At 49.5% G+C, this 23,168-nt stretch overlaps 1 protein-coding gene across 4 annotated transcripts in view; it reads left to right on the top strand.

Moving 5' to 3' along the window:
• ABAT (4-aminobutyrate aminotransferase) overlaps positions 1 to 23,168 on the top strand; it is an 82,498-nt gene that overhangs the window by 13,636 nt on the left and 45,694 nt on the right. Inside the window, exon 1 of one of the 4 annotated variants that reach the window (XM_027611996.2) lies at positions 14,679 to 15,628. The exons of the other annotated variants lie outside the window; for them this stretch is intronic. The gene's annotated coding sequence lies outside the window, so the exon portion shown is untranslated. Of the gene's footprint in view, positions 1 to 14,678; positions 15,629 to 23,168 lie in introns of those variants that run through there. 4 annotated transcript variants of the gene reach the window in all.

A 23,168-nucleotide genomic window follows, 5' to 3' on the forward strand; every position in this document is an offset into this window, starting at 1 on the left:
TCAGCACACCTAGGGTTGCTTCTTTGCAGGAGAAAATGTGCAGCAACCTCTGGAGTGACACCTCTGTTCATTTAGCCTCATCCTGCAGCATCTGGCGCCGAGCACTTGGGTTTTGCCAGCCGCGGAAGGGATAGCTCCTCCTCCACCCAGGTCTGCCTGGCACAGCCTTCTGCCCCCAGCCTGGCAACCATGTCTTGCCTGCTGGGCCCTCCTGGGACGGGCCTGGAGCCAGACATCATGCCGCGGGCTGGAACTGTTCCTCTCGCTCTTCACCATCATCCCTACTCATCACCCTGGGGAGGTGCTGGTATCCTCACTCCATGGATGAGAAAACGGAAGTTCAAAGAGCCTAAGTCACTTGCCTAAGACCACACAGCTTCCAAGGGACAGATACGATAGTTTCCAGCTCTCGACAAATTTAATTTCTAAACTTGAGTGGTATTTTTTTTAAAGATTTTATTTATTTATTTGACAGAGAGAGGGGGATCACAAGTAGCCAGAGCAGCAGGCAGAGGGAGAGGGAGAAGCAGGCTCCCTGCTGAGCAGGGAGCCCGATGCGGGGCTCGATCCCAGGATCCTGGGATCATGACCTGAGCTGAAGGCAGACGCTTAACTGACTGAGCCACCCAGGCGCCCTGGTACTGTTTTTTTCTTTTCAAAATAAGGAGTGGGTCAGACTGTTGAAGAACTTCTCCAGCATCCTTAGAGCCCTGTTCTGAGTCATGATTCCAAAATGTCCCCAGATCCATACCCTAAGCTGCACGGAGGAGTATCTAGGCCTAAGACCCCCGATCCTGCTCTTGGCACTGCCGTTTTAATTCGGTGGACAGTGTGGGGTTTGAGTTCTTTCTAAGTGGGGTAATTGAGAAGGTTTTAATCAAGATGTATGTCTGCTGGGTTTTTACAGAATTGGGAGGTGGGGAAGAGATCTATATACACCAGTGCTCAAAATCTCATTAAAATGGGTCCATCCCTGTTTCGGGATGACAGATCCAGACGCGGCCGACAAGATTGCTGTTGTTTTCATGAATCCAGGCATCTGTTGTGTTCCTTGCGAGTTTTCAAGGCAGGAATTTGTTGGCAAGAGAACGAATCAGCTGGGAGCTCCAGGGAGGTTTCAGAGCCTGGAGAGATGGTACAGTCTGGGAATAAGGTTTGGCATTCCCCTCTACGGTGGGATAGGTCAAGGGGTAAAAATCCAGCAGAATACAGATTTCTGCATGTCCCTTACCTCTGCCGGACTGTGCTTCTTGTGTCAGCGCATGCTCATTGGCCTGAGCATCTAGGCTGTGCTTGGTGGTCTGTGTGCTTGCTGCGAGCACCGTCTTGGGAACCCCCTCACAACCCCGTGACATGATTTCAGACCCATTTTACAGAGGAAGGGCCATGACCAAACTTGCCCCTGCTCTCCAGAAACCAAGCTCAGGAGCTGGAGTTTGAACTGCTCTGTGGGTCCCTTGGAAGGGATGACCTGCCATTGTTCCTTAAGAGGAGGAGATTTCCACCAGGGCGACTGTGCCCTGCCCCTCCTCCCACGCTAGAGGACATTTGTCAAGGCCTGGAGACACTTTGGGATGTCACAGCCTGTAGGGGGTTGGGGGGAGGCGGCAACATTGGCACCCAGTGAGCAGAAGCCAGGGCTGTCGCTAACCACCCTGTGGGGCACAGGGCAGCCCCTACCATACAGAAGGACCTGGCCCACAAAATCCATAGTGCTGAGGTGGAGAGACCCTGCTTAAAAGCACACCTTTTCCGGAGGGGAAGAATGAAGGGGAGTACGTCGGAGGGGGAGATGAACCATGAGAGACTATGGACTCTGAAAAACAAACTGAGGGTTCTAGAGGGGAGGGGGTAGGGGGATGGGTTAGCCTGGTGATGGGTATTAAAGAGGGCACATTCTGCGTAGAGCACTGGGTGTTATGCCCAAACAATGAATCATGGAACACTACATCAAAAACTAATGATGTAATGTATGGGGATTAACATAACAATAAAAAAATTTTTTAAAAAGCACACCTTTTCCATACCCTTTCTAGAGTTTTCAGAGGCCTTTTGCATTGGAGAGCACATCTCTCTCTATGCCACCTTATTCCTGGTGATTGGTTCTCAGGGGGTTTCTGGGGTTTCTCCCACTAGGATGGGAGCTCTGCATTGGAGTCAGTAGAATGCTTAAGATAACATCGGTAAGGAGGGGGCTGCTGAACCCGGCGTCGATTTTGCAACTCACCACTCCAGATCCTGCATTCCAGGCTGCTTCTAATAGTGCAAATTCGCCCCTGGGTTGATTGGGGAAGTGGAGAAAAATACCCTGCAGGGGCCTGAGGCCCTGAGCACCTGCCATACCATATTCTTTCCCTTCTTCTGGGAATGAGGAATGTTCATAAACTCAGGCCATGCTGCTCAGCGCGGTGTGCCAAAGGTCACTGTGTTCGTCCAGGGGAGCTGTCTGCACATTTATCTCAAGGGAAGGAGCAAGTGTGCAAGCCTCTCCTTGCCCTTCGTGTAGGGGTTCCACTGCCCTGTGCAACTGGATAAACACTTTCCCCAGTGCAGTTGGGGAGAGATTCGCTTGGCTAAGAACTTTGAAGGAGCCAAAGGTATGTCGTAGGAGGTAGTAGATGGTAACCGAATTTTCCTGGACTGGTAATCTTTAACCTGGAGAAGGTTATGAAATGAGGCATGGTCCCCTTCCAGGTGCTGGGGTTTCTGGGAAAGTCCTGCCAGGGCTTAGCTGGGGGACTTCAGGGACCCCCTCTGCATCCTGTCACTGGCGTGAATGAACAGAGCCAGCTGCAGGGCTCAGGGACATCCACACACGAAGCTCACTGCCCTTGCTGTCAGGGCTCGGTATGGGGGTGATGTGGGGGCAGCACACAGCTCTGATTTTCACAGGGAACAAAAGGGCAAATGAAACCCTTTGACTAGCCTCTGTTCTGAGCACTTTACAGGTATTATTAACCCCCAAGGTACGTCCTGTTCTCATCAACATCTTACAAACGAGGAAACAGGCACAGAGGGTCTAAGTAACTTAGCCAAGATTATATGTGGTTGAAATTTTGAAATTCCCATCTTCAGTGATAGAGTTCAAGGACAGTCTGTCCCAGAGAGGCAGATTTTTGTTGCTTAGGGCAGGTCCCCCATCATTCATGGAGGAAGGTCCTCTGGCCGCCCCAGACCAGGGTGCCACCTCTCTTTGTTGGGGCCCTCCTTCTCACAGGGGCTTACCACTCTCTTTCGTCTTTCTCCAGCACTCAACTGTGAATCCCACGAGGACACAGGCTTTATATGTCCTTTCCATGTCCCCAGCATCATCCCAGGAGCTGGCATAAAATGAACACGTGGCCGGTGTTTGTTGAATGAATACACGAACATGTTATTTGGATATTTGGATAAACTCTTTCAGAGAAGTTCTTGACAGGGTTCCGTGTACATTTTGCTTGGAGGGATTTCTTTTGTTTTTATCTTGCTCATCTTTTTCCAGTAAGCTTATTGTTTTGAGATCCTTGTAGATTCATGCGTAGTTGTAAGAAATAATACAGGCAGATTCCGTGTGCTCTGCAGTTTCCCCCAATGGTAACATCTGGCTAATCTGTAGTCCCAACCAGAAACTCGGCGTGGATGCCATCCATCCATGGGTTCCGTTCCCCAGCTCAGCCTTAAAACCTTGAGCTCCTCGGTTAAGCTCTCTGCACCTCAACTGGGTAGATGGGGGTAACCATCGTATCCGCTGTGATGGTTGTGGTGGGGATTAAATGAGGTAATACGTGGAGACACTCAGAAGAGTGCCTGACACAGAGTAATTGCTCGGTAGAAACCAGCATTATCCTCACCATCATTTTTTTAAATTGAATCTATTTGCTTTATTCACTGGGCTTTGTCCCAGGCACCCATATCGGCACACTGATGCAGTTTTAGACCCAAGAACTGGGGGTGACTCAGTGGGTATTGAGAAGTGATGTGACTCTGAGCCTCAGTTTCTTCATCTGGAGAATGGGCAAGATGATAGAACCCGCTTCACAGAATTTGTTGTGAGATTTTGGTTGTCAGGGCCGACAGCAGACCCTCTAGAAATGGAGTCCTGTTCCTTGCCATCTGGAACCTCCAATGAGGCATCAGACAAATTGCTTGTCTTCTCCAAGCCTTGTTTTTTCACTCTGTTAAAAGGGAGGGTTGGACAAGATCTGATTATCCAGCTTTTAGAGTTTTAAATTTGAGTTTCCCAGTCACTGCCACTGCTTTGCTAAAAGAGAGACTTGTGTTTGAGTGGAATGGCCCATTGGAATTGGCCGTGGCAGGTGCCCTCTGAAGGCTGAGCTGCCCATGGAGTAACTTAGAAGTCTGGAGCTCCCAGGCAGAGAAGGAGAAAGAAAATGTGGCAGGCCACCACATCCTAACACCGAGTTCCAGTTTGGACACAGCCTGCTCTCCCTTCTTCACCCACATGCTGCACTTCCCTGACCACTTCCCCGTCCCCGACGTATTTCACAGGGACACAAGGCCTGGCAGGCCAGGTTCTGCCCACACCGCTCGGCCAGGGACCCCAGGCATTGAGCCTGAGCGGCTGGTACTGGGGCCACCAGCATCTGTCCTTGTGACCAGAGCTCTTTGTTCCCAGGCTCCTCAAGCTTAGCCGGGGTACGTCCTTTGGAAATAAGAGTGGCATGTCGGTGCCACGTGGTTGTAGAGGAAAGTTGCTGAGTGTACAAGACATTGTACACTTGAGCTGGCATTGTGGGGGTGGGGGACTCCTCAGAGATTTCTGCTAAACGACTGAATTGGAAACAGATGGTTGGTTTGCATTGGCTGCGATAAGAGGCCGGCGCCTTGCTGGAGTTTTCATTTCCTGCAGGAGCCCAAGGACAGTAGAGGTTGTGCTTCTCTGTCTCTGTAGAATCACCCCATAGCACCATGCTTGTGACTGCAGAAAAGCGAGGCAGCCAGACAGACATGGGTTCAAATCCCAGCTGCCACTTATTTGCTACAAGGGTGGGGGTGAGTTTTGCCTAAACTACTCTGAGCCTCAGTTTCCCTATCTGCGAAATGGGAACGAGTCTTGCCCACGACGGAGCGCTGCTAAGTCTTGAATGAATAGCACTCGCGGTGAACACAGGCACCAGCAGCTATCGGTGATAACCGAGTGGAGCAGTTTGCCCGGGACATCAGTTACATGCCATTCCTCAGAGCACAGCAGTGGCCCCAGGAGAGTGGGCAGTCACACAGGCACAGAGTCTCAGAACCTGGGGCCAGGAGGGACCTCTGAGCTGATCCAGTCTAACCAAGCCCCTTCCTGGACGCTTGAAGCCCCTCTCTTGCATCCTAGAGGGGATGTCCAGAGTCTGGAGTGGAACCCGTTCCCATGCAAGAAGTTTTCTTAAGTTATTAACCCAAAATCTGCCCATTCTGGCTATTTCCCTTTTGTTTTGTAACTTACCCAGGATTGCAGCCATGGTACAGACACGGCTGTACTCAAACCTGTATCTCAGGGCCCAGCTCACGCCCATAACCCCCAAAGCCCATTACCTCTGTCATTCAGGGTCCTACTGCTCATTCCATTCTGCCCAGGACTCAGCACAGCTCTGGACACACAGAAGGCCGGTGTTACCTTGCAGGAGGAGTTCCAGGGAAGAAGGTTGCCCTCTGCCTGTGAGCTCTCCATAATTTTGTGTATTAGCAATCTGTGTTCCTGGAATCCAGGCCAGCCCTTCTTGTCTGCAGATGTGGACTGGCTGATGGGACCGTTGCTGGAGAGATGGGAGAGTGTTCCCAGCAGCCAGGTGCCCTGGGAGGCAGATGGGAGGGCACCCATGTCTGACAGGCCTGTCTGAGCGAACCCAAGACTGCCTACTTCTCCAGAGGGCAGCTGCCTAGATGGAATGATCATTTGTTGATCTTAGGTTTCCCGTGTACAAAGTCATTCTGCTGCTCCCATCTGCAGACACGTCCACGTCCCAAGGACTTAGCAGCATTCAACACATAATTCAACAACAAAAATCACATTTGGTGACGTGCGGTTGTGGGAGTCAAGGAAGGCCCCTCTGAGAGGGGTGATAGCTGAGGAAGGCGCTGGCCATTCAGAGGTGGGGGGCATGCATTCCAGGCAGGGTCGGGGGCACAGCAGGTGCGTGGTGCAGTTTTGGGAGACTTGGAGCTTAGTCCTTCCAGCTGCCCCTGGGAAGTGGATGACATGAGGGCCACCGTGGAGGCAAGGAAACCATTTAAGGAGGCTGTTTGTGGCGGAGGTGGCTTGGATTCGGGTGGAGACAGAGAGGTTGTCCTGAATTGTCTGGAGTGACATCGGGCTATGAGGGGTGGAGTTGGTGCCTAGGTTCAGACATGGGCCTGAGTGGTACGTGTACAAGCTTGGGCTCTCCTTCCCTCATGTGTACATGTTAAAGTGGGGGACATGGCAGTTTGTAGATTGGAGGTGATGAGAACGGGGCCTCTCTCATGTGACTGGTAGAAACATTCGTTGAGATAACAGTCATTTCCCAGGGTTGATACAACAAAGTACCACAGACAAGGTGGCTTTAAACAGCAGGAGTTGACTCTCTCACAGTGCTGGAGACCAGAACTCTAAAGTCAAGGTGTCAGCGGGGCCGTGCCCCCTCCAAAGGCACTAGTCCCGCTCTGTGTGCCCAAGTGTTTCTGCTACCAGAGGGAGGACAGAGCAGCTGAGCTCACAGCTCTCCTCTAGCAGTAGGTTTGCCCCTCTTGGCCCAGGGCCCCTAAAGCCTGGCCCCATCAGAGCTTGCTGAGAGAGGGGAGCTGGGGGGATCAGGCAGCCCAGTAGGGTTGGCCAGAGAGGTAAACAAAGTGGGGCACATCCCTGGCTGTATCGTCTCTCCTTAGAACCAGCTGATAAAGCAGGTATGCCCCTTGTTTTAAGGAAGCTGACTTTCAGTGACCTGCCAGAGCTAATGGCAGTGACCAGAAGAGACAATATTTGACGCAGAGCTTGTGTATTTTCCTTCCTGTGGCAGGCGACCCCCCGAGGGCTCTCCCTCTACCAGATGGCTCCCACGCTGTGAGCCTCTAAAACTTAGTGGCTTTAGACGATGATTGATCATTATCTCCCCCACTTCTGTGGGTTGGCCAGCCTGAGTTGGGTGCTCCTGGCTTAGGGTCCTTTGTGCAGTGCTGGGCCAGGTGCAGCTGGGGCTGGAATCATCCAGAGGCTTGACTGGGCTGGACGTCCAAGACGGCTTCTTTACCCCCAGGCCTGGCACCACAGTGCTCCTGACCTCTCTCTCCATGGGGGGGGCTCTGCCTCCAGGACCTCCCCTGGTGACCTGGGCTTCTCATGGCTCAAACGTCTCCCACGTAGTCCCTTCTTCCATGGAGGCAGACCAGGGGCCATGCCTGGACTGGCACCACATCACTTCCACCATGTTGTTTCGTGTTTAATAGCTCTGTCGTGGCATAATTCACATATCATACAATTCACCCCTTCAAAGCATACAATTTGGGTATATGACATTATTAATGTTTTCAAATTGTAGTAAAATATATGTCACCAAATTTGACATTTTTCAGTGTACAATTCAGTGGCATGAATTACATACACAAGGATGTGCAAACCTCACCACTATCTGGTTCCAAAACCTTTTCATCTCCCCAAATAGAAATTCTGCAACCAATAAGCAGTAACTCCAGCAACCAGTAACCTTAAACCTACTTTCTGTCTCTGCAAATTTGTCTGCTGTTGATGTGTCATGGATGTGGATCCTACACCATCCTTCTGTGTCTGGCTTCTGGGTAGGAGGCCATGGGGGGTGCCCTGGGGGTTTGGACACGTGTGGCAGTGGTGCAGGTGGGAGAACCAGGCAGATTCTGGATCTGTTCCCAAGGCGAAGCCAGTGGGATTACCGATGGGTCAGACGGAATCCTGTAGAGGGGGCCCCTGGAACGGTTGGGTGGCCTGGAGCCTCGTGTGGGCCCCCAACCCAGGTGCAGGTGACCACACAGCTCTGTTGTCATCCTGTCATTTCAACAGGAACCGACTATTTGTATTAACTGATACTGCTTTCCAGACAGAATAGTGATGTAAAATTACTTAAACTTATTTGTTAAAAAGCAAAATCATTTCAAGGGAAAGGGTTTTACAAATACTGGCCAATACAGCAAAACGAGGCAGACCACAGGTGCCGAGTCTGGAGAAGCATGCCTCTCCAGCGCTGCTGATGTGTTGGCAGAAAAACCAGACACTGTCTGCTGTGGAAAGCGGCGGGGTGTGCATGCCCTCTTGAAAAGCCAAACTCCTTGTGGAATGGACCAACGCGGACCACGGGTTTGTTATTGGGAAGACGGGACAGATCTGCGGCTTCAAGGCCATGAGTCCCTGGATGGAAGGTCGACGAACTGTGTGCAAAGGGCCAGATGGTAAATGCCCTCGGCTTGTGGCCCTGTGGTTTCTGTCATGGCTTCTCCGCTCTGCCAGCCTAGCTCTTAAAGGCAGCTGTAGCAGCCGAAGATGATTGCGTGTTCCAGAAATGTTTATCTGCAAAATCAGGCAGCTGGCCAGCATTTGTAGACCCCTAGCCTAGAGTCTGAATCCCCGGGTGGCAAAGTGGCAGAGCATCCTCTTCTGGGACCTTCTGTGAACTCCAGACCCCCAGACTCCGAGCTGAAGCTCGAGCTTCCACCCCGCCCCCACCCAGCGGCCGTCCTGGGGTGAGCTGAGAAATCCCATTTTGTGTCGACTGAACTCCTGCCGACGTTGGCCCACTTTCACCTTGTAAGCATTTCCACCTGGGGATTGGAATCTGGTTTGACCTGGTTCAATGCCAGAAAACTAATGTAGTTTTTATAGTCCATTTGGAAGCTCATCTCCTCTTTCCACACCTTCGAAAACTACACTGAACACGGATCAATTTTCAAGTGCCTCTGGGCTCTGTGTTAATGCCATGTCAAATTATTCAGTAGTTGTTTTCCTATAATTAAATGTCTAGAAGCATTCGCCTGCCATTAACTGAGGCTGCGCTCACCCCTCTTACGCCTTCTTTCTGTAAATTATTCGAGAAAGCCAGAGAAGCATCTTTCCTCCAAACATTGGAGTAAACTAATAATGCACATCATCACGATGATTCAGAAAATACAAAAAAGTAGACTGCCACCCATAGATGAAAGATAAAAGTGTTGAACAGAAAATACGTTTCTTTCTTTCAAGCCTTGCTTTCCCATGTACTGGTTTATGGTTTTGTTTTTGTGCCTTGACAAATTATAGCCAGACTGCATGTAAAATTTCCTGGTTCTTTCTCTCTCATTACATTGCTTCGAAAATCATTTCCCTGCCTTTTTACATAGTTTTCAGTAAATAATTAAGTTGTTGTATCACAGCTAATTTGAGGGGTCCCCTACTGCTGGTTGTTTACATTGTTTTCTGCTGTCCACTCTTGTAAACTACCCTGCTGTTACCATCTCTGAGCTTGGAACTGTTCCTCTGTTGAGGATTACTTGCATTAGCTAAATTTCTGGAGGTGGAATTATGTGGGGTTAAAATAGTTAATGTCTTGAGCTTGCTTTGGTAGCACATATACTAAAATAGTTAATATTTCTTGATTCCTAGTGGCTACACTGTTTTCCAAAAGGTATCTGCACCCAGATAGTCTCCGGCAGGGTCTGTTTGGAGAGCCAGGGGTGATGTTCTGACTTTCAGACCTGAGATCAGAAAGGCATTAGCTTAACTCCTGGTCAGTTGGTTTTTCCTTCTGGGTATCATTTCAAAGAGAGGAAACTGACTCTATACCTAACACACTCCCTGGATTTTACAAAGCAGTTAGAGAGAGGAGGCAGGCTTCATAGTTCCTGTGGCCAGTGATGCTATTTCTGCATACTAGCCATTTGCCCACGTTTCTTGGTAGAGCCTCTAGACCCTTTGGGTTAGGACTTTGCACACAGTAGGATATTGACAACTTTTTAAAAAAATAGAAGTGTCATTCGGGCAAGTTGCCTTTCTTCTAAGCCCTCGGGTCTCTTATGTGTAAGACGGAAATAGTAAGAATTCATTCAGCAGACACTGAACATGCCCATTGTGTGTGCCAGGCATTGTGCCATCTGCTAGGGACACACCGCATCTCTGGGGAATGGGGAATGGCATGGAAGGCACACATTCAGGTGATACACAAATGAATATACATGTGCAAAAGGTGGTAAGTGGCAAGAAACAATACCACTCTAAGAAATTACAGTGGATGCTTTTATTTCCCTGTGGTTAAGGAAAAAGCTTCTCTGAGGAAGTAATATAGGATGTTTGAAACCTGAGGCATGCCTGGAAGTTGACCCAGCAGACGTGAGGGAAACCATCCAGGCAGTAAGAATAGTCCATGCAAAGGCCCTGAGGCTCCAGAGCTCTGTGCTTTGCAGGAATCAGAGGCAGGGGTTGCTTGGGCAGCATCCCAGAGGCCTTATGAAAGCCTGGGAACCAACGCTGAGCCGAGAAGTGACAAGCTGAGGGTGCGGGAGCAGGAAGATGTCTGTTCCAGCAGTAGATGACCATGGTGGTCTGAAGGAGGTGGTGAAAATGAAGGAGAGAAACGGATGAATCAGAGTCCTATTTCAGACGCAGATCAGAGTTCCCTTTCTGGCTCCCTTCTCTGGTTTCACCATCCAGCTGATGACCAAACAGGTCAAGGAGTCAGCGCTCAAGTATGGTTGGCTTCTAAGTGAGTTTGCAAGAGACAAGAGTGAAGCCTGCGTTTCTGAGGCAGCAGCAGTTCTGTGGAACCAAAGAGCTGGCTGGACTAAGCTCCAGTGCATCCTGGCCAGGAGTTGGGGATGTTGGCAGCTCCAGGGCACGTATCTCTCAGCTCTGGCCACGATCATCCCAAAACCAGTGTCAGCATCCCCATCCCCTGTGAGACACAGCCAGTTCTTGCATGTCACAGGTCAGATGTGGCCCAAACAGGAAGGGCACGCGAGAGCCAGCCCGCCTTCCCACATGCGATCCCACGAAGGAACGAGGCCACCACTGTGTCCAACAGGGAGCTGCTCTGAGGGTGTAGATGCTGGACTTGACTGGTCCCTCTAATTCACATCCCATCAAGACAAAAGGAGGCCCATGGGTGGAGGCATTCATTGTCTGGTTTATTATTTTTTAAGATCCCACGCAGGTACAAAGTTCAGAGCAAGGTGCAGACTTTTTAGCTAATGCTTAAATGATCTTATGTATTGATTAATCACATTGTTTAAAATTAAGTGCCATGAGTCAAATCCTCCTCTTGGGAGTTTAATTTTTACAGACCCGTGTGACTGACGTGTTGAAATGGGATATTTGGCATCCATTGGTGGCTCTGTGAGGGGCTAGGTTTCTGGATGAACTTTGGTTCAAACTCCAGCTCTTTGGGTAGGTAATTAGCTCTATGATCTTGGGCACGTTCCCTAAGCTACCTGAGCTACATGTTTCTCCTCTGTAGCTTGTAAGAGCACCTGCTTCCCAGAGTCGTGAGAATAAGTGGACTCATATATGTGAAATAATTAGTCAGAACAGGGCCAGGCATATAGCAGGTACTTAGTAAATGATGGACAATATCGTTAAGGTTTGGATTCATTTCAGGAGTGTAGAAACTAAGCTGTGGCTCCTGAGCACCCGAAATGTAGCTCGTCTGTACTGACGGGTGCTATAAGCCTAAAATACACACGGGATTTCCAAGATGTAGCAGGACCAAAGATATTAAAATCTCATTGATTAGTTTTCATATTGGTTATTTTCTGAAATGATGATTTTTTTATATATCAAGTTGAATAGAACATACAACTAACATTAATTTCATCTGTTCCCCTTTTTTGGGTAATATAGGCACTAGAAAATTTTAAATTCCTTCTGTGTCTTGCATTTCTATTTCTTTTTGACAGCACTGATCTAAAGGCATGACTTAAGAAGCAGGAATGATTAAGCAATGGGAAAAGCATGGACTTTATAGCCAGAAGGATTTAGGGGCTTGGGGCACCTGGGAGGCGGAGTCGGTGAAGCGTCTGCCTTCGGCTCAGGTCATGGTCCCAGGGTCCTGGGATCGAGCCCCACGTGGGGCTCCCTGCTCAGTGGGGAGTCTGCCTGTCCCTGCCCCTCTGTCCCCCCACCCCCACTCATGCACACGCTCTCTCTCTCAAATAAATAAATAAGTAAATTTTTATTTAAAAAAAAAGAAAAGGAAGAAAGATTTAAGGACTTATCTGGGTAGCACCATGCTCTGGATGCTACTAGGGAAGCCCCTTAACCTCTGTGCACCTCGGCTTTCTCATCTGCAAAGTGGGAGCAAAAATCCCTACCACCAAAGAGTTTTGAGGCTTAAATGAAACTGTGTATGTGACGTGCTGAGCTGTGTCCTCAGCACAGGATAGGTGCTCAGACAGAAATATGTGCTCGGTGGGCTTAGCATTCTAAGGTGGCTGAGTAGGCCCTGAAGATGCATTCATAACTACCTTTCAGTGGTTCAGCAAGCTGACCTTGGCATGCTGTTTTCACCCCCGTCACCACATTTGACCTTTCAGAAGGACCCCGGGAGGTATAGTCAGCCCCTCATAGAGCTGGACAGACAGAGGCCTAGGAGCCCTTCAGGGTTTGAGCAGGAACTGGAAACCAGGTGTTCTCCTGTCAACCTTGTGCTTTCCGGAAACTTGCAAAGTTTTCTAGAGGCAGGTTTCAGTCTCACTTCCTCTCCAGTCAGATGGTGTCCACAGACATCCATAGGCATCCCCTGAACCAGAGAAAAGACCAACACCTAATACAGCCCAGCAGCCTGCAGGGCAAGCTTGCTTGGTAGAGCAGATGTGGTGCTGTGTGTTACTGAGGCAGACTGGAAGGTTAGGAAAGGCACCCCTGGCCTCCTGGTCTCCAGCCTGGTGAAGAACAGTGTTGTCAGAGCTCACGAAGCCGTGCTCCCTGGATGCACTGGCACCCACTTCTGTCTCAAACCAACCTGGTGCCCAAGTATAGAAGCTGCTGGGACACAGGAGACCTTGCCCCCTACATGTTGCATTGCAATGTGCTTTAACTTAATAGTTTGAACACTTTCTCTCATCAGTACATAAAGCACTACCTCATTCTCTTTATCGGATGAATGTTATTCTGTGTTACGGATGCACCAGAATTTATTTAGCCAGTTCCCAGTGATGGACATTTAGGTTGCTTTCCATTTGTGTCAATGAGGCAAATTCCTTCAAATAGAATGATGCTGCAAAAAAGTGGTTGGTGCAAAAGTTTATAGATTTTGATTAAAATGCTCTCCAAGGTATGTGTATAAAAGTGTAGCCCCGCCAGCAATGTGTGAGGTGCACGTTCCCCCACACTGTCAACATGCCCAGATAGTTCATGATAGGAGGTCAGTGTGGAAAAAGCAGAGGGAGGGTGAGGTGGCCGCTGGGAGGCTGGGGCAGCTGTCCAACTAGGACACTGGGTAGTGTCCTAGTGGAGGACACTAGGGAATCCAGCCTCCACACTAGGGTGGAGGCTCGAGCTACAGTGGAGGCCAAATCCAGGGTGTGGTGCTGAGCAAAGGTAACCAGACAGAGGAACCAAGCATGGGTCTCGGGTTTCCGCTTTGAACAAATCGGGTCTGTTTACTGAAATGCTGCACATAGGAAAGGGATTAAGTATGTGAAGGGAAAACGATGGTTTTAGCTGAGATCCTACTGAGCTCAGTATGCAGGACATCCTGTTGGCTGTATCTACTGTCCCAGGGAGGAAGATTTGGGGATGGTGAATCTTTTGTGGAAACTGTGAGTGTGCGTGAGCTCTCCCTGGAGTGCATGGATGGATGGGTGGGTGGGTGGATGGATGGACAGACGGATGGACAAAAAGGTGGATGGATGGGTGGATGGACAGACAGGTGGATGGATGAATGGAAGAGAAGACGGATGAGTGGGTGAGTAGGTGGACAGAAGGATGGATAGATGGACAGTTGGGCAGATGGATGACAGAAATCTAGACTCTATTCTGTTTAGATAGGACCATATGAAATTGCTGCCTCTGTTCAAAAATGACAAAATACTTAATTTTATGCAGGCTAAAGTATTTGAGGGGGAAAGGCACATCACGATGTTTGCAGTTTACTTTGAAATGCATCAGAAACAGAGCGGATTAACGGATGGATAGCAGGGTAGATGTGTGATAAAGTGAGCATGGTACAATGGGATCATCAGGAGCTGGGGTGGAAGCAGCATACAGGTATTCGCTGTCAAATTCAGTGTTTCTCTAGGTTGGAAATTGCCACAGTAAATTCATGGAAAATGTTTTTCAATGGTCAAATGTTGGCAATTTCATGTGGTTTCACTTAATATGTATTCCTTATTTGGCCAAGAGAGCCTTCTGGGTTCCCATCTGTGGCACCAACAGATCTGCCTTACAGGGTTTCTTTGGCTCTATTCTTCCCAGAGTTGGGGGCTGGGGGTCGGCGTACCTCCCTCCTGGAGTTAACAAAATACTTGAATTGCCCTAATGAGCTGATTACTGCGCCAAGTTCGTTGGTATCTGGCTTGTAATAATTATAGATTTCCTTTGCGATTTGATCCCATTGGTTGCCACAGCAACAGCGTAATAGCTCAACTGAAGTACTGTCACAGTGATTTAGAACCAACATGTCTCTTGCAGCCTCCCATCCGGGTGCCCCCACCCCCTTGCTATCGTCATGGCAACTGATGAGCAGCACATGACCAAAAGCTTTGTGTCCCCCCTCCTTCCTTCTTCTCCCCTCCCCATCTTGCAACCAACCATCCCCGCTTCCTCTCCTGGGCCCCCCGTGGACAGGCGTTGACCCCAGCTTGGGCTATACTTGGGGGGCGGTGCTAGAGTAATCGATGCCCCAAACCCCCCACCCAGAGAGGAGGTCACATGAATGCTCAGAGCCACAGATGCCCCTTTAGCCCCTTAGGGGTCTTGGAGATGACTTGGCGCCCCTCAGAGCCCCTTCATGTCTGAGGCCATGCCACAGGCAGGATCTGCTGTGCCTCCCCCACAGGAGAGCTGCAGGAGGCGGGGCATTGAGAAATCCCAAGCCTTGGATCACTGCTTTGTACTCCAGGGGTCCCGAGCTTATGAGAGAAAAATCTAGGAACATGCCCCTGGAAGGAGAAGGTTGGGGGGCTGGCAGAGAGCCTGTTTCAGAAGGTCCCAGGTCAGGGGGCTCATCCTTCTGGTCTCAACTGAGCTGGGCTTAAAATGTCTTTTTAAACAGTCCATGTTCTATTTTTCTCTGTGTGTTTATCTCTCTCTCTCTCTCTCTTTTTTTTTCCAGTCTCTGTGTGTCTTTGTTTCTGTGTGGATCTTTTCCTTTCTGTTTCTGCCTGAAACCTCTTTGAGAAGCTACCTCTCAGCCTCTCACTCTCTTCCCTCCCTCATCCTTCACCCCCTCTCCGTCCCCCTGCCTTTAGCACTTGCTAGGAACTGGCTGAGAGCATCCTTTGCCCAAAACTGCTTTGCTTCTGAGGCTTTTTTCCTCCCTCCTGTACCTGAGCCCATGTTTCGGGGACTGCCTGGAAGTCCAGAGCATCCTCCTGAGGGGGAGCTGGTACCCGGAGGCACCTCTTAGGATGAGTCCAGCCTGTCTCATCCCTGGGACTCTGCAGAATGGCATAGAGGAGGCGTTTTAAGCAGGCGGGAGCTGGCCTTGCTACAAGACCCTGACTACCAGGCACTGTGAGTGAAGACCTGTGTGTGTGTGTGTGTGTGTGTGTGTGTGTGTGTGCCTGATATGTATTTGCACGTATCTACTGGTGTATGGAGGTGTGTCTCAACATGTGTCAGTGGCTGTTATGCTAGTGTGTGTGCCCATGTGTGCACCTGTGCATGTGTGTGTGTGCAAGTGCACCCGTGTATGGCTTTTGGTCTGAAGGACACACAACTGTATATGACAGATTTTTCAAGGACACTTAGTGGAGGGAGCACAGTGGGATGAGGCCCTTTAAAGTGGGAACAGAGGGGGAGGGAGAAGAAAAAATTTTAAATCAAGTGGGAACAAAATAAACAAAAATGGTATTAAAATGACAGATAAGGGATTCTTTTTTGCCTGTGGGCTTGCAGAAGCATTTCTACACGGGTCTGCCTTCTGTCCCCAGGAAATGAAGTGAGGGTCACCTTGGAAAAGTATTTTTGCTCAAGCGCTAAAATGAATCCTTCCTTTCCGTTCTGAGGGCTCAGACAGCACACACGCACATACACCTGTCTCTTTGAAATTCGGGAATGGAAGGCTGGGGTGGGTTGGGGGGGGTGGTTGCCATCAGGGGCACTTTGCTTCACCTTGCAGGAGACCAGAGTTTGCTGTGAGAATCTCTTGCTTGATGGTCAGGATGGCCCATGCCAAGAGCAGGTAGGAGGGAGCTTTGGATGGCGACTCCCCTCACATCTCACGCTTCTGCAGTCTATTAGAAGTTCATTTTGAGTTTTGTTTTGTTTTTGTTTTTGTTTCACGGCGGCAGCCCGTGCCCCGAGAGGCGGCAAGAAGGAAGCAGGTTTAGAAAACAAAATTTCACTTGCAGGGCAAGATGTGGGAATCCAGAGGACTTGCCATTTTGTAGTTAGTGTGTGAGAGCCGGTGGCCACACCACCGGGGAAGGGAATCCTTCGTGCTTCGCCTGACCCTGAACACTGGGGAGGCTTGGCGGCCAGCCGCTCTAGATGATTGCTGACTGCAGGCTGGCCACTCCCGGGGCGCCTTGGGGGAGAGGATGGGGCCAGAGATGGGCATGGACTCAGGAAGGCTGCAGGCCAAGGAGGGACAGATCTCGGTCCTCTGGCGCGGTTCCCTCACCCTCAGAGGACTGCTGCCCTTGAACATCCTCCAGGATGGCATTCTTGTCCCCCTACGCCGTGGCCTCCGTTTGCAACAGCTTCACCCCACTGGTCCACCTGCCGAAGCCCTCATCACCTTTAAACCTCCTCTGTCCCTGCCTCCAGGGAATCTTGAACTTCCACCCGAGTAGAGCCGGTGCTGTACGCCCTCCTCCACCTGCCCCCCAGTACCTTGTACCCCTGGCATTACATACCCTGCAGACCTTTTTCCATGTGCCAATGAGCTGCAGCCTATTTTACAAGGACCTTAAGAAAAATATTGATTAAGGGGCGCCTGGGTGGCTCAGTCGTTAAGCGCCTGACTTCAGCTCAGGTCATGATCTCAGGGTCCTGGGATCGAGCCCCGCATCGGGCTCCCTGCTCCACGGGAAGCCTGCTTCTCCCTCTCCCACTCCCCCTGCTTGTATTCCCTCTCTTGCTGTGTCTCTCTCTCTGTCAAATGAATAAATAAAGAAAAATATTGATTAAGATAAAATACAGAGCAAGCAGCCTGGACTCTTCCAGTGCCCGTGTCATAAAAGGCATAACGGCTAAAACAGGGTTCCAGGCTAAAAGAGACCAAGGAGCCCTGTGAGCAGACGCAGCCGTGTGGTCCTGCGGTGGCTCCGGGAACACAGAGAGCAGCTCCGAAAGACGTTTGAGGGACAAGAGGGCCAACTTGAATGTGGGCTGTTAGGTAGTAGCATTGTGTCAGTGAGAAATTACCTGAGCTTGGCATACTTGTGTCTCAGATCATTTGTGCTGAGGGTATATGGAATGTTCTTGTTCTGTCGTTTTGTTTGTTTTGTTAATGGAGAGTAATACTACTTATAAGGATTGTTCGGAAAATTGAAGGTGCTATATCATACGTAAAGAGCTTAGCACAGGGCTTGGCCCAGAGATGGCGATCGGTAGATGTTTGTAGTCGCTGTTGCTGGTTACGCTTGTTAGTGCTGTCCCGGCACCTGGGATGGATGCACAGGAAGGGTCTTTCTCGTCTGCACCCAGGACCGGCCTCCCGGGCTTGTGACCCATGTGGTCACCCAGGGCCCGCGCTCACCAGGGGCCCTCCCCACGCTTGGTTTAATGCTCTGCTGTCACTGTCTTGAAGTTCTTAATCATTTCTCAACAAGGGGCTTCGAATATTCGCTTTTGCACTGGGTCCCACAAATCACCTCGCCAGTCCTGTCTGCACAGCAGCTCTTAGACTAAACTCCCTGTCACCGCATCGCAGCTCTGACAGGCCCAGCCAGGCACGTCCACTACTTCAGGCCCAGCCCAGCCCCCACACCATGGGTCAGTCTCCAGTGTCCAGCACGGTGGCCGCTCCCTGCATGTGACAGTCAAGCACCCTAGATGAGGCTTGTCCAGATAGAGATGTGCTGTGGGTGCAAAATTTATACTGGGTTTTGAAGACATCGTACAAAAAAAAAATAAAAAAGGAATGTAAAATATCTTAATAATCATATCGATTACATGTTGAGATGATTATATCTTTAGGTATGTTGGGTTAAATAAGATTACTAGATTTTACCAGTTTTGAGTTTTTTTAAGATTCTATGTTTAAGTCATCTCTACACCCGACATGGGGCTCGAACCCACAACCCTGAGATCAAGAGTTGCATGCTCCACCGACTGAGCCAGCCAGGCACCCCTGATTTTACTCGTTTAGCATGGCCACTAAAAAATGTAAAACGACTTATGTGGGTCGCATTTGAGGCTCACATTATATTTCTGTTGGACGGTCCTGCCTTCGACCAGATTACCTGCTACTCCGTCATGACTAAACCAAACCAGCCAGCAGATGACAGCCCAGTGGATCAATTTCCAGGGTTTGTTTTTTTTTTAACTCAGACTCCAGCCCTGATGTTCTAGCTTAGACCCACGTCTCCCCGCAAAATCCATCAGGCACCTCTCTGGTGGGGTCATTGCTGCTGGGCAGCCTTTTTTTCCTCTTCCCTTCCTTCTTGAAATGCCCCAAGGTACTGAATTTTATACCCCCAAGAGTTTGTCAAGTGACTTAAATATATTTGCAAGGCACCACAATGGACAGAAGGAACACTGAACTTGGAATCAGAAGAACTAACTCAGGAATTAAAATCCCAGATCACTGACCCTTCTTTGTCAGGTGAACCTGGGCCCTTTACTTACCTTCTCTGTGCAGGGAAGGAGAACGGAACCAGCCACAGAGTCTCGCAGACCTGGGTTTGAAGCCTGGTCCTGTGGCTTCTGAGCTGTGTGACATGGGGCAGGCCCCTGACCCTTAAACACCAAGCCTCCAGAGTCCACACCAAGGGGCTGGAACCAGCCTCTTGTGTTTTCTTTGTTTAGTGTTTCTTTCCCCACCTTGATGTTATAGCTCTTCAGAGTGATCAGGAAAGAATGTAGACAGGGAGTGTTTATAAATTCTCTCACGGCTCTTTGGTGTTGTGAGCCAGATGTTCACATGCTTGAAAAGCTATCCTGAGAGCCAGCTGTGAAAGCGGGGTTGGTCTCAGTCCTGAGCAGGTGGATGGATCCCCAGTCATCTTGGTCCCCCTCTCTGTCCTCCTTGCCATAGTGACCAAGAACACAGGCTGTCTCAGTGGGACCCTATGGTCGGAGCACTGAGCTCCGTGGAGTGCAGCATGTTTGTTGAGCCTTCCCTGTGTGATGTGGGACTGCTGAGCCAGATCAGTCGCCTACTGTCAAGTGACGCTCATGATCCTCATCATAATGTGAAATTATTTATTGCCTGTTCCTTCCAGTGGAACTGAAGGCAGAGACTCTGCTGCATTGGTTCTTGTTCCCACCCCCACCTGGGTCCTTAGGGTTTAGTATTGCGTCTTCAGGCAGTAGGAGATCAGGAAATGCCTTCCAATGAATCCATGAATGAATGAATGAATGAATGAATGAATGAATGAATGAATGAATGAATGAATTTTCCCTGGCTAAAGGGAGAGAAGGAGATTGTCACATTATAGGTGAACTGGAAAAGAATATGCATATAAGTTTATAGATAACATACACATGGCAAATGCTAGCAGGTGTTGAAACAAGGTGGTGGGTACAGCCAGGTTTATCCTGAGTATGTGAACATTTTCATTAAAAAAATGAAGTTAGGATTGCTGGAGAAATCCAGATGAGTAACATCTAACCCTGAATTGGTGAATCAGGAAGGCTTCCTGGTAGAGGTGGCCAGAGGTGCACACAAGAGTTACAGGAATATAAACAGGAGGTGGCAGGGGGCAGGAAAGATTTTTCAACAGATAATAGCATGTGGGTGTTGGATGACCTGGAGGCAGGATAGAGCAGAGTGTGAGCAAGTCAGTGTCAACAGGGCAGGGAGGGGCGACCGTGTACCTGGCCAAGCAGCTGGCTTAATTCTGGGGGCAGTGGGAGCCAGGGAATATTCAAGTAGGAGAGGGACTAGGTAAACTGCATTATGTAGCTGTTCCCCCAACCCTTCTCCTTCCCCCTAGAGGATGACCAGGGTTTTTGTATGTCTCAAGGAGTATCATTTTAGAGATTAGCTTTTCACTTGGCAAGTTTGTTTTCCTGTAAACGTATCAAAAAGTCATAAAACGGGCACCTGGTTGGCTCAGTTGGTTGAGCATTGGACTCTTGATTTCAGCTCAGGTCATGATCCCAAGGTCATGGGGTCGAGCCCCTTGTCAGGCTCCACGCTCAGTGGGGAGTCTGCTTGAGATTCTCTCTCCCTCAGCCCCTTCCCCCACTTGCATGCTCTCTCTCTCTCAAATAAATAAATCCTAAAGAAAAAGAAAAAGTCATAAAACAGAGGCACTTCTGTTTTGTTTTTTTTTAAAGATTTTTATTTATTTATTTGACAGAGAGAGACACACACAGCAAGAGAGGGAACACAAGCAGGGGCAGTGGGAGAGGGAGAAGCAGGCTTCCCACGGAGCAGGGAGCCCGATGCGGGGCTCGGTCTGGGATCATGACCTGAGCCGAAGGCAGATGAAGGCAGAGGCAGACGCTTAATGACTGAGCCACCCAGGCGCCCCCAGAGGCACTTCTCTTAAAGGGATGGAAGGTGGAGAAGCGTCCTGATGGAAGTCAAGGCATCAGGGACACTGGGACACCTAGATGGCTTTCCCTGCCATTGAGGGTGCCAGCCCAGGATACACTCCATCACAATTTTATCCACTCCGGATGTTTGGCTCTGTGTAGACAAAACAAGTTGTTTTTGTTGGCTTGTTTTTGGACAAAAGTGACACTTTTCTGGCCTCGAAAGCCAATAAGCCTTCTTCCCCAGGCTTAAATCCGAGCTCTCTCTTTGGTGCCACATTTTTGTCCTCCCGAGGCCCCACTCCTTTTGCAAAATAAGCTAAACAAGGCACTGTCAGCTTCGTGGTTAACGGCTCCTGCCATCTGCCCTCAAACATCCCATGGGGTGACTCTGAGCACTCCCTATGTGAACAGATTATGTGTTCTGTCTCGGAAAAACAAGCTACCAGATGGGGAGGTAGGGCTGCGCATGAGGATTTTTGAAGTCTCCCATTCAGAAGGCCTGACTGTTTGGCCACGGTCATGTGACTGATGGCCGCCGTGGTCAGATCCAGAGCAAGGGGTGAGCCTGCCTGTGTGTGATTGGAATAGTCTTTACAGAAGGTGATGGATCAGGGTGCTTTATCATGACCACATCCTTGGACCCGCCCTCCACGGGCTCACCTGCACCAAAATGTTTAAAGAGTTAGCCAGAAAAATTAGGAAACAAGAAATGGTGGACAAATTCTTCTTCACAGATTCATGTTTAAAATACTTAGCAAGGGGCGCCTGGCTCGGTCATTAAGCAACTGCCTTTGGCTCAGGTCATGATCCCAGGGTCCTGGGATCGAGCCCCACATCAGGCTCTCTGCTCAGCGGGAAGCCTGTTTCTTCCTCTCCTACTCCTCCTGCTTATGTTCCCTCTCTCGCTGTCTCTGTCAAATAAATAAAAATCTTTAAAATACTCAGCAAGATTTCTCCATTACCTGGAGCTGTCCTAAATACTAAGGAGTTCTAAAGATGTCAGTTCTTCTTCTGAAAAGACCTTCCATTCCATGGGGCTCCTTGTAGAATGGGGGCCTCTGCGCCCTGGAAGGGACAGCAGGGACAAGTGTTGGGGCACAGGGAAAAGTCCACATGTGGCCTGAGGTTGGAATTGTTAGGGCATTTGTAGGCCCCTACTGATGAACCTGTGGCCAAAAGATGAGAGTTTTTGGGAAGGCTGCAGACAGTGACAACTGTTGGTTTGAAGTTCTTGGTCCCTGTAAAAATTTTATGTTGGCCTGAGTTGTCTGATGAGATTTCTGGGTAAGGACTGAAGCCACCATCCTGGTAATGCGGCCAGGTCTCAGCCCTCAAGCTGACACAGCCCTGGTTCTCACCCAGCTCCATTGTCTTCAGCTGTGTGACCTTTCGCAAGTAGCAAAATCTCTCTGAACCTCTCCCCTACCTGAAAAATGGGAATAGTACCATTTGCCTCCAGGAACAGGTGAGACAGTGTGTTGAGCCTTGACACAGTAAACATTATTGGTTCATTGAATTGTAGCAGATCTCTGCATGCACACAGAAATGAACAATCCTTTGAATTATTGAGAAGTGAAGACATCTCCAAGGGACTGGTCAGGCACATCTAGTAATTCAAATGAGCAACAGTGTTTCCAAGTCACCTGCCCTGCAGACCTTGAAGGGAAGAAATTGGCTCCTTTGTTGTCTGCTGTAGTATTTGCACTCTTAGCAGTTCCTGGAGTCCTTAAAATGATTTGTTTTCTCTGAAAGGGAAATGTATCTCCTCCAATCACCTATTTGTTGTTGACCCTCCCACAGGAATGCAAGTTCCCTGAGAACAAAGTGGGACATGTCCTTCTCTGGCATGGCATCTTGGGGGCTTAGCCCTGGTGCTCCATACTCACCTGTGGAACCAGACCTTCCTTCTGCAGCTTTAACCTGGGGTAGTTTCTTCCGCATTGGCACAAGCATCCTTTCCAACCAGATTCTGTTTCTTCAATCCTCCCCCCTTGTAGGATCAAGAAATACAAAACTAACTCAACCATTTGCAAATGCTTCTGTCTGAATGCATGCTACACCAGAACAAAGGCTGTCTGTCTCCCCATTCGGAAGGCTTGCATTTGATGCCTTGTCTGTTCTTTTTCCCCTTTACCCTGTTCACGGGCTAGGGGCTACCTGCCTTCTAGCACCAAAGCGCTCATGCCTCATGGGTAGCTTTCATTCTTCCCATTTCACAGATGGGGAACCTGAGGCCCCAGTGAGTTGTGCAACAGGTCCAGAATCATCAAGCTAGAATATGGCACCTCTGGACCCCATTTCTGACCCATATGACTTTCTCAGCTGCTCCTCTGCCTTTCATAGAAGTCAACATTTGTGCGTTTCCAAGAAGAGTATCACCCTCCCCTTGTACGAGTCA

The sequence above is a fragment of the Zalophus californianus genome, chromosome 10, assembly GCF_009762305.2.
Source record: "Zalophus californianus isolate mZalCal1 chromosome 10, mZalCal1.pri.v2, whole genome shotgun sequence".
NCBI classification, from domain to species: Eukaryota; Metazoa; Chordata; class Mammalia; order Carnivora; family Otariidae; genus Zalophus; species Zalophus californianus.